General features: G+C 44.3%; 1 non-coding gene across 1 annotated transcript; it reads left to right on the forward strand.

Annotated features, from left to right (window-relative positions):
* The first annotated feature begins 8982 nt into the window (after window positions 1-8982).
* LOC143430420 (5.8S ribosomal RNA) lies at window positions 8983-9137 on the forward strand. Its single transcript, XR_013102634.1, has one exon. It is a non-coding gene; the product is annotated as a 5.8S ribosomal RNA (ribosomal RNA).

Below are 9137 nucleotides of genomic sequence, written 5' to 3' on the forward strand. Positions count from 1 at the left end.
CAGATGTCTACGTATCGATGCAACAGGGATCTAAGGCTTCTTATATCGCCATATCGCTTCTCATTTCTATGTTTCATGATAATATATAATATTCACTGCGAAGTGTCATGCATACCGCGCATACACTTCAAATGAATGTAAATGCGACAGTTCCTTGCTAGGAAGTAGCTTTTGCAGATGTCTACGTATCCAAGCAATAGAGTTCTAATGCTTCTTAAAATGGGATATGGCATCTCATTTTTATGTTTCATGATAACATGTAATATTCGTTTTGAAGTGTCGTGTATACTTCGTATTCACTTCAAAAGAATGTCAAAGCGACACTTCCTTGCTAGGAAATAGCGTTTGCAGATGTCTCCGTATCGAAGCAACAGATTTCTAATGCTTCTTAAATCGCGATATCGCATCTCACTACTATGTTTCATGATAAGATGTAATATTCATTGTGCAGTGTTATGAATACCTCGTATTCACTTCAAAAGAATGTAAATGCGACACTTCCTTGCTAGGAAATAGCGTTAGCACATGTTTACGTATCTTAGCAATAGTGTTCTAATGATTCTGATAACGCGATATCGCATCTCATTTCTATGTTTCGCGATAAGGTTTAATATTCATTGTGGAGTGTTATGTATACCTCGTATTAACTTCAAACGAATGTAAATGTCACACTTCATTGCTAGTGTCACGTCACGGGTCCGGAAAATTACCGAGTTTACCGCGGGCGACACGTAGCCGTTAATCCGAAATAGATCCGCGCAATTACGGCGGACGCTGGTTCGATTAGGGACGCAAACACTTTAAAACGCGAACACGGTGAACAGAAAGCGTTCACTTACCTTTCGCCGCATTGATTCGCCGCTAATTTCCGCTCTCTTTGCAGGTATGGCTGTCGTCGGGGGTCGTTCGGTGGAATAGTCCCAGGATACGGGCTGCTAGCTGGCAACGAAATCGGAATCAGCTTCCAAGCTGGCTGCGACGGTCGGTTGATCGGCTCTGGATACGCCAGATTTGTTTAGGCTTCGCAGTGGTACGAGAGGTTCCCCTTCCCGTAATATTCTCTTATTAATTACAACGAATAAGGATGCGAAATGGAGGTTTTAAGAATGAATTGATGTATCGAAATATACCGACTAAAATAAATATATTCTAAAATAAACCTGTTCTTACAAACGTACTTTTCCCTAGGCTAGATTTAGTGTTACTTTAATATTTAAGAATTAGAACTAGGACTGGATATCGGAATCGAAGTTCGAAGTAGAAAAAGAATTGGAAATTGAAATAAAATGAATTAGTGAACACCCCAAGTGAGGTGGAGAAAAGCCTGGAGGCACTAAAGCGCGAGTAATCAGAGATGATACGACTCGGTTGCCGGCTACGACGATTCTGAGATCCAGAGGCGCGTCCGCGACCTCCTCGGATCGCGCGGCGCGCGTATCGCTCGGGGCCCCGCGGTGGGGCGGACGGTTGGAGTAGGGCGACTCCTCGGCCCGCGTAGTGGGGCGGCCGGCGTGGAGGGGCGGCTCGCGGTTCGCGTGAGCCGCGTTTGTCGGGCGCTCGCTTGCGCATCGCAATTATCCTAACTTATAATTATGTGTTGTGTTGTGTCTGTACGTACAATGTCTGTAGAGTACTTATATGCTATAAAACGAATTAGGAATAAATACTGGTGAAGTATCTATAAGGTGCAGGAGAGACGTGACGGCGAGCATCTGGACTGGCGTGATAGTCTCCTTGGTCCTGTTGGCTGTATGCGTTGTTGCGTGTGCGAAGGGGCCTACTCCTGGATGATCCGTACCTGGCTGCCTTAGCTCGGCTGACGAGCAGGGGTGCTCGTTCGTTGTACAAGTGAGGCCTCATCGGGCGCTGGAGGTGATGCTGGAGGGTGGCAGGCGATACGCCTAACGTCACACGAATTTATCAATCTACTTTGTAGCTCCATCAGTTTCTTTTTCTGCTCGCTACTTTCCATTTTCAGTTTCGTATACTTATCTTTTATTGCCATCATATATGTTGCGTAAAATTACAATAACTTTTTGTCTTCAAATTTTGCGGATATTTCAATTAAATTTCCTTTGATTAAATAAACGGAAATTAAAAAACAGTGGCACATACCATTTCTAGGAAACGTTGTATCGTAATTTGCATCTGATTGTTTTGAAAGGCGCGCACTTTACTTAACGTTTGCAATGATTCGGTTAGCGAAGTAAAGAAATATTCTACTTTCGAAATTGTTGGCTCTTGTAATTCTAAGGCAAATATATTCATCTGTCGACATCATGAACATTGTTTTTTGGCAAAATTCCAGAAAAACAAATATACTATAAGTAAAATAATAAACATCATAATATTAAATTTAACTCTGTTCATCGTTGCCTTGTTGGACACATCCATAACAATATACAGGGTGGGGCAGTAATAATTAGCACCTTAGATATCCACGAAACTATAAGTTTCATAGAAGTTTTTGCTAATATAAAATTGCATAGTACAAAGGGCCCATCAGTTGATGAAAATAGCTGTTTTGTAAGTGGAGTTATGTTGGACATATGAAGGTTACCGTCATTTTTTAAAATGAATTGGTATATCCATTCTTCCGTAATACGATAGTGCATTTTAAAGCAAGTTTAACGATCTGTAACATGAAGGCATTGAAGGTTGCAAAAAGTAAAGAAAGGCGATAATACTCACGGTTTTGATAGTAAATGAAACACACGTATTGTAAACAGTGGTGGAAGGCGTAATACTTACCGTTTACTTCACTGTGAATAAACACTTTTCGAAGGGCATTTCAATAGTTTGCAGCATAAGTTAAACATGATAAGATTAGTATTGAAAAATCGGTTCGAATACGTATGGTTAGGCCGTTCTTTGTGTCGTTCATTTTATAAGTACTGAGCTGCGGATTCCTGAGGACAGCTCACAAAAGTGTTGAACTATGGAAGATTATCATTGTGAATTTTAATCAAAAGGTAATTAAATTCCATTAGATTGTAAACAGATCTCAATATTTCATTTTAGATAGTAAGATTAAATACTCTTTACAAAACTACAAGAATGGATACATACCTTTCTGTTATTATTATCTCATAAAGAATTATAATTGCAATTATATAGTTCATTACGATAAAAAATATTTCTCAGAAAATTCTAAATATTAAATTAAAGAATCAAGTAAAACATTTTTAATAATTACGAATATGAAAAATACTTGAACATTCCATTAGAAAGATGTCTAAACAGGAGTTAGAAAAGTCAAACATTCAATTTCTAAAACTTAAACGATTACATCTCGCAAACTTTCAAAAATATCAGAAGCGTGAAAAGTATGTGGTTTATCAAAAACTCTTCTAAAAGAACGGACCAAGTCAATAGAAATCTTTGTTGAAGTAAGCAAGTTCTAAAGTTCTAAGCAACGCGATGGCCCTTATCTGCCTATGTTTCATAGCAAGTAAGTTCTGAATTTCTATGAAATCCGATGGAATTCCTCACTACTAACGTTTCAAAGTAAGTTCTCAAATTCTCAGTTCTACGTTCAAAACTATGTGTGTTCTATATATCTATGTAAAGTGATGGTTCCTATTAGTTGTGACGGAAACCTATATATAGTAAGACAGGGAAGCTTGAAGGGGTTAATTAGCTAAATGCTTTAAGGTGTAAAACGTACTTTAATCTAAAGCGATCTATCGTTCCAAGGTATCCGCTCACGTAAAACTTTTCTTGGGCGCCAGCTGCTCAGAAAGTAGCAAAGGGATAGACTACACGACGCCGGGAACCCTGGGGCGGAACACCCCTTGAAACTTCGAAATGCTCCTCCTCTCGACTATGCCTAGCCAAGTACAAACACTCAGGTCGCGAGATAATGAAGTCACGGCATGTTTACTTATGGTCTCGACGTGGGTTTAACTAACAAAGGCTACGGGAAACTACGCAACATGCCGCAAATTACCGCGTATCATAACTCGCTTCACGATATAAGATACAATATACAATATGCGACATAAGAAATGGGACGATTTAGCGAATAAGCTCTCACGTTCTCTTCTTCAGGTTCCTTGAATTCGCTGGGTGTCCCTGAGGGGATCCTCCTGATCATTTAAATTGCGTAGCGCCTCGCGCGCCGCGCTCCCATGGCCCACCTGCAGGGCCGCCGGACTTTTGATTTCCCTTTAGGGGGTTAAGGATGGTTGAGAACCTTCTCACATCCCAGAGCATTATAAAGCACCGATGCAGATAAGCATAATGCGATGCATAGAGCTTTACAACCTTCTAACTTACTTTGAACTGTTTATATGAATGAAGCATGACAAATTAAATGCTTCGGCACCTGGACATCTAGAAACGCTATCCCCGGGCAAGAAAGTGTAGGGTACACAATCAACTCATGTGCAGAAGCAGATAAACATAACGCGATGCTATGAATGTTACACCTTATCATGAAATATAGAAGTAAGATGCGCAGCCGCGTTTTACGAAGCATTAGAACTATATTGATTCTAAACCTTCAGATATAGAAACGATATTCCGTAGCAAGGAAGTGATGCATTTACATTCATCTGAAGTGTAGACGAGGTATACGTAACACTTCGCAATGCATATTATATCTTATCGTGAAACATAGAATTGAGATGTGATATCTTGTTTAAAGAAGCATTAGAAATCTATTGCTTCGATACGTAGACATCTGGAAACGTACTTCCTGGCAAGGAAGTGTGGCATTTACATTCTTTTGAAGTGTAGACGAAATATACATAACACAACGGAACGAATACTATATGTTATCATGAAACATAGAAATGAGATGCGATATCGCGTTTTAAGAAGCATTAGAAATCTTTTGCTTCGATACGTAGACATTGTCACGTCCTGATGTGCGGTTGCGCTCGCAACGGTGGCACAATGTCGTAACCGTTCCCGAAAATAACGCGAAGTGCGTCCGGGCCGGGTTCGTTGGCGTTTCGGACTCGATAAAACGATAATTAACACTAAAACTTACCTTGTGAAGGCTTGATTCCGCTGTCTGCTTTCTCTTTCCAGGTACCTTGAGCGCCTTTGATCCGTAACCGGGATGGCGGCGGCGTACGGCTGGAACGGATGTATGTCCACCGGAATGAGCGTCCAGGCGGGTTGACTCCGGCTGGCAGGTATCGGCGCTTGGCCTTGACGGTCGGCGTCTCGCACAGGTCGTGCGGCGAAGGAATCCTCCCTCACAGGAACCAGGTCTCGAACGCAGAAAATTTAATATTCTGGTGCACCACCCACGTATTCCCGAGCGAGACGACGAATGAACTCTCTCCTCCCCGCGCATCGTGTACGCTTTGTCGGAGGTGCAAGGCTCATCGAGAATACTTGAACTTCGGTTGAGTACGGCGCGGCTAAGCGTTGGTTCGCCCTAGCTTACCGGGATCGACCTGGCCGCAAGATATTCTGTACACGGTAGAAGTGAAGATGGAGAAACTAAGCGCTGGTTCGCTCTAGTCGTCGAGCCTCAAGGCTATGGCAGATGAGATATAGAAATAGAATAATCGCGAGCGTACCCGTGGATTAGAATTAAGGAATTGTATTTGAATTCGAATAAAGATACTTTGAATCTGGTAAAAATGAACTATATTCTATGATTTCACTATACTAAATACACTTGACTAAATTCTAAGTTACTAACTAACGATTACAATGAGAATTAGAAATAGTATAAAGTATCGAACGGACTCCGCTATGGGAGCATGGATAGAGACGAATGCAATAGAGCTAATTGCTCGTTGCGGATGAGCCTATTGCTGGGATCGGAAGACAGATTAGAACTTCATAATTCGAAGGCGCGATTGGAACTGTCTCTCCGATCTCGCGTCTGCGACCTCCTCGGGTCGCAGGGCGCACGAGTCGCTGAGCCCTCGCGGTGGGGCAGACGTTCTATATTATCAGTTCTATGTTTTAATGATAAGATATAATATTCATTGCGAAGTGTTGTGTATACCTCGTCTACGCTTCAAATGAATGTAAATGCCACACTGCCTTGCTAGGAAATAGCGTTTCCAGATGTCTATGCATCGAAGCAATAGAGTTCTAATGCTTCTTAAAACGTCATATCGCATCACATTCCAATGTTTCATGATAAGATGCTATACCAATCCAAGGCGTAATGTATATCTCGTCAACACTTCAAAAGAATGTAAATCCCGCACATCTTTGGAACGGAATAGCTTCCTTCAATGTCTACTGTGACGGGTTTTCCCGTAACAATCCGCAAGAAAGGGGGTATTTAGAACCAATAATAAAGGGGTATACAGGAGTTTAATCCGGGGTACAAAATATCCGCGGGATGCGACCGTCCGCGGATTCGCCAACGCCAAGTACAGAACAAAGAATTTCCTATCCAGCGAGTATTTCGAAGCTGCGAGGCTGGGACTCTTTAGGCGCCAGCTACTCAAGAAGTAGCAAAACTAGTAGACCACGCAACCCGGGGAAACCCGGTGCAAGATAACCCTCGAAATTTCGAAATACTCCTTCGCTCGACTACTTCTAGGCGAGTGCGCAAATTAGGGTCGCGGGATAGTGAACTCACGGCTTCTTTCTATATTGCCTCAACGCGGGATTACTAAATGTTATACGACACGTCGCGAATGATCGAGGATCACCACCCGTTATACGATACAAAATACAATACGCGATATCAGAAATGCGGCAGCAAAAAATGGGACGCTTTAGCGTATAAGGACTCACGCCCTCGTTTCCAACAATTCTGGATCTCGCTCCGTCCTTCTCTCTCTTTCTCTCTCTCTCTCTCCTCCAAATCGATCCGTACAATCGTTTGCTAGGTTGCTCGCTAAGTCTTCGCTAAGTCGTCGCTAAGTAGTCGCTAAGAAGTAGCTAAGAAGTAGAGGCTGTCTTCATGCTGGCTAGCTCGTTATATAGGATTGCTGGGGGTCTTCGGATCCCCTTAGATCCTCCTTAGGGCTCCTTGGTGGGGTAGGGCTATATGCTTCGGTATTGTTCGGGGCATCGATCGCTGGATTTCGGCGATCTTCCCTGATCGCCCCCACTGGTGAGTCTAGAGGGGGTCCTCTGGATTATTTGAACTGCGGCGCGTGTCGCGCGCTGCGCTTTCCACGGCTCACCTGCAGTTCCGCTGCGCATCTTGCATTTTCCTCTTCATGTGCTCAGAGGAGGGGTGGAGGTTCTTCTCACACCCGGAGTCCATCCTGTTCGTCTCCATGGGCCATGGCAGCGATCGTATCGTTGCAGGGCCTTGGATCGTATCCCTCGGGATACAGGGTCTCTTTATGCTCACTTCCCGACTCCTCCACCGTCGAGCACGTCACGCTACCTCGGCGCACAGCCCTTCCGCGAACCTGCGGTCTTCTTAACCGCCGAAGGGGTGTCTCCTGGGTCGCTTCTTCAATCAGCTCGCCAGTCTAAACCGTAGAACGGTGAGAGAGAAAAGAACGGGGGGGAGGGGGGAAAGGTTTGTACCATCGCGTAGTTCACGCTCCTCGCAAGTTCAGCTATCGCGTCTGCCCGTGTCGCGCTTCTCGCATGAGTGGTGATCTGCGAGCTAGTCCAACCCAAGCAGGGGGGGGGGGGGGGGTGAGCAAGCCTTGTGACGTCACCACGTCACACTACATATCGAAGCAATAGAGTTCTAATGCTGCTCTAAACGCGATATCGCATCTCAATTTTATGTTTCATGATAAGATATAATATTCATTGCGAAGTGTTACGTATACCTCGTCGAGTTGATACTATAACGATACCATAACGAGGAGTTGCATACTTGCGTACAAAGTAAAGTGCTCTCGCGTATGGTCCTCATGACTCGCGGCACGGAAAAAAATAACATACAATAACGTGCTCTCGCGTGTGGTCTTCGTGATCCGCGGCACGGAAAAATAACAAACAATAACGTGCTCTCGCGTGTGGTCCTCGTGAGCCGCGGCACGGAAATGTAACAAATAATAAGGTGCTCTCGCGTATGGTCTTCGTGACCCGCGTCACGGAGAAATAACAAACAATAACGTGCTCTCGCGTGTGGTCTTCGTGACCCGCAGCACGGAAAAATGAAAAAAAAAAGAATGTGCTCGAACGTGCCGCATTCACTGCACTGCCACACGAACAGAAACATTACATCCACGTAGTATGCAACTCCGCCTCGTGTCGGAGAGATCGAGGCGTCCGATCCTTTGGAGATTGTACGTAAACCGGAACTATATTCGTTCCAAAATAAAAATTATAAGAGTCCTGATATATGGATGAAACAAACGCAAAGCGTATACACCCAAGAATAACCTTCCTTCGGTCGAGATCCGTTATGTTCATAGAGGAATAACATCGCAGCAGCCTCGTTGTCGAGAGTCTGAAACCCGCCGTTGCGAGATCGAATTTTGCATGCTCGCTTCGTGTTGCCGGGGAAAACTCTTATAGACCACCTCGAGACTGTGCGCGAAGACGACGAGTATCCCATCGATGATAACATTGTTATCTTCACCCAAACGAGAGCGTCTTGTCGATCTCGAAAGCAATACGCCGCTGGGTGTTTGGTTTTGTTTCTTCTCAGTTCGACGCGCACGTTCGTTCTAGAGGGGACGATTCCACGTTGGCCGTTGTCCTCGTTGTACAGAGTCTGTAATCCCGCCGTTGTGAGCTCGAACAGTTTATGTTCGCTTCGCGTTGCCGGGAGGAAAAAGACCGCCTCGAGGCTGCTGGTACGCGGAGGAGTCCTAACGAATTTTTGAAAGATTTTTTTTCTCTTCATACCTGGACGGGCGTGTGCATTTTTCGTAACTTTGAAGGAGACCTTACGCGACAAACGCGTATGCGTTTCATCCGTAGGATCGATATATCGTGTTGCCTCGAACTCCGTCGAGCGGTGAAAGCCGCCACGGTTCGGCGACGCCCGCGTCTCTTTCATCGGAGACGTTTGGGTATTGACTTGTTCGAACTTTAGTACCAAGAGACTTAAAGATCAATAAAATATACATATACGGTTACCCTGAACGGTGGATCACTTGGCTCGTGGGTCGATGAAGAACGCAGCTAATTGCGCGTCAACGTGTGAACTGCAGGACACATGAACATCGATATTTCGAACGCACATTGCGGTCCACGGATACAATTCCTGGACCACGCCTAGCTGAGGGTCG

This window comes from Xylocopa sonorina, chromosome 13, assembly GCF_050948175.1.
Source record: "Xylocopa sonorina isolate GNS202 chromosome 13, iyXylSono1_principal, whole genome shotgun sequence".
Taxonomy (NCBI): domain Eukaryota; kingdom Metazoa; phylum Arthropoda; class Insecta; order Hymenoptera; family Apidae; genus Xylocopa; species Xylocopa sonorina.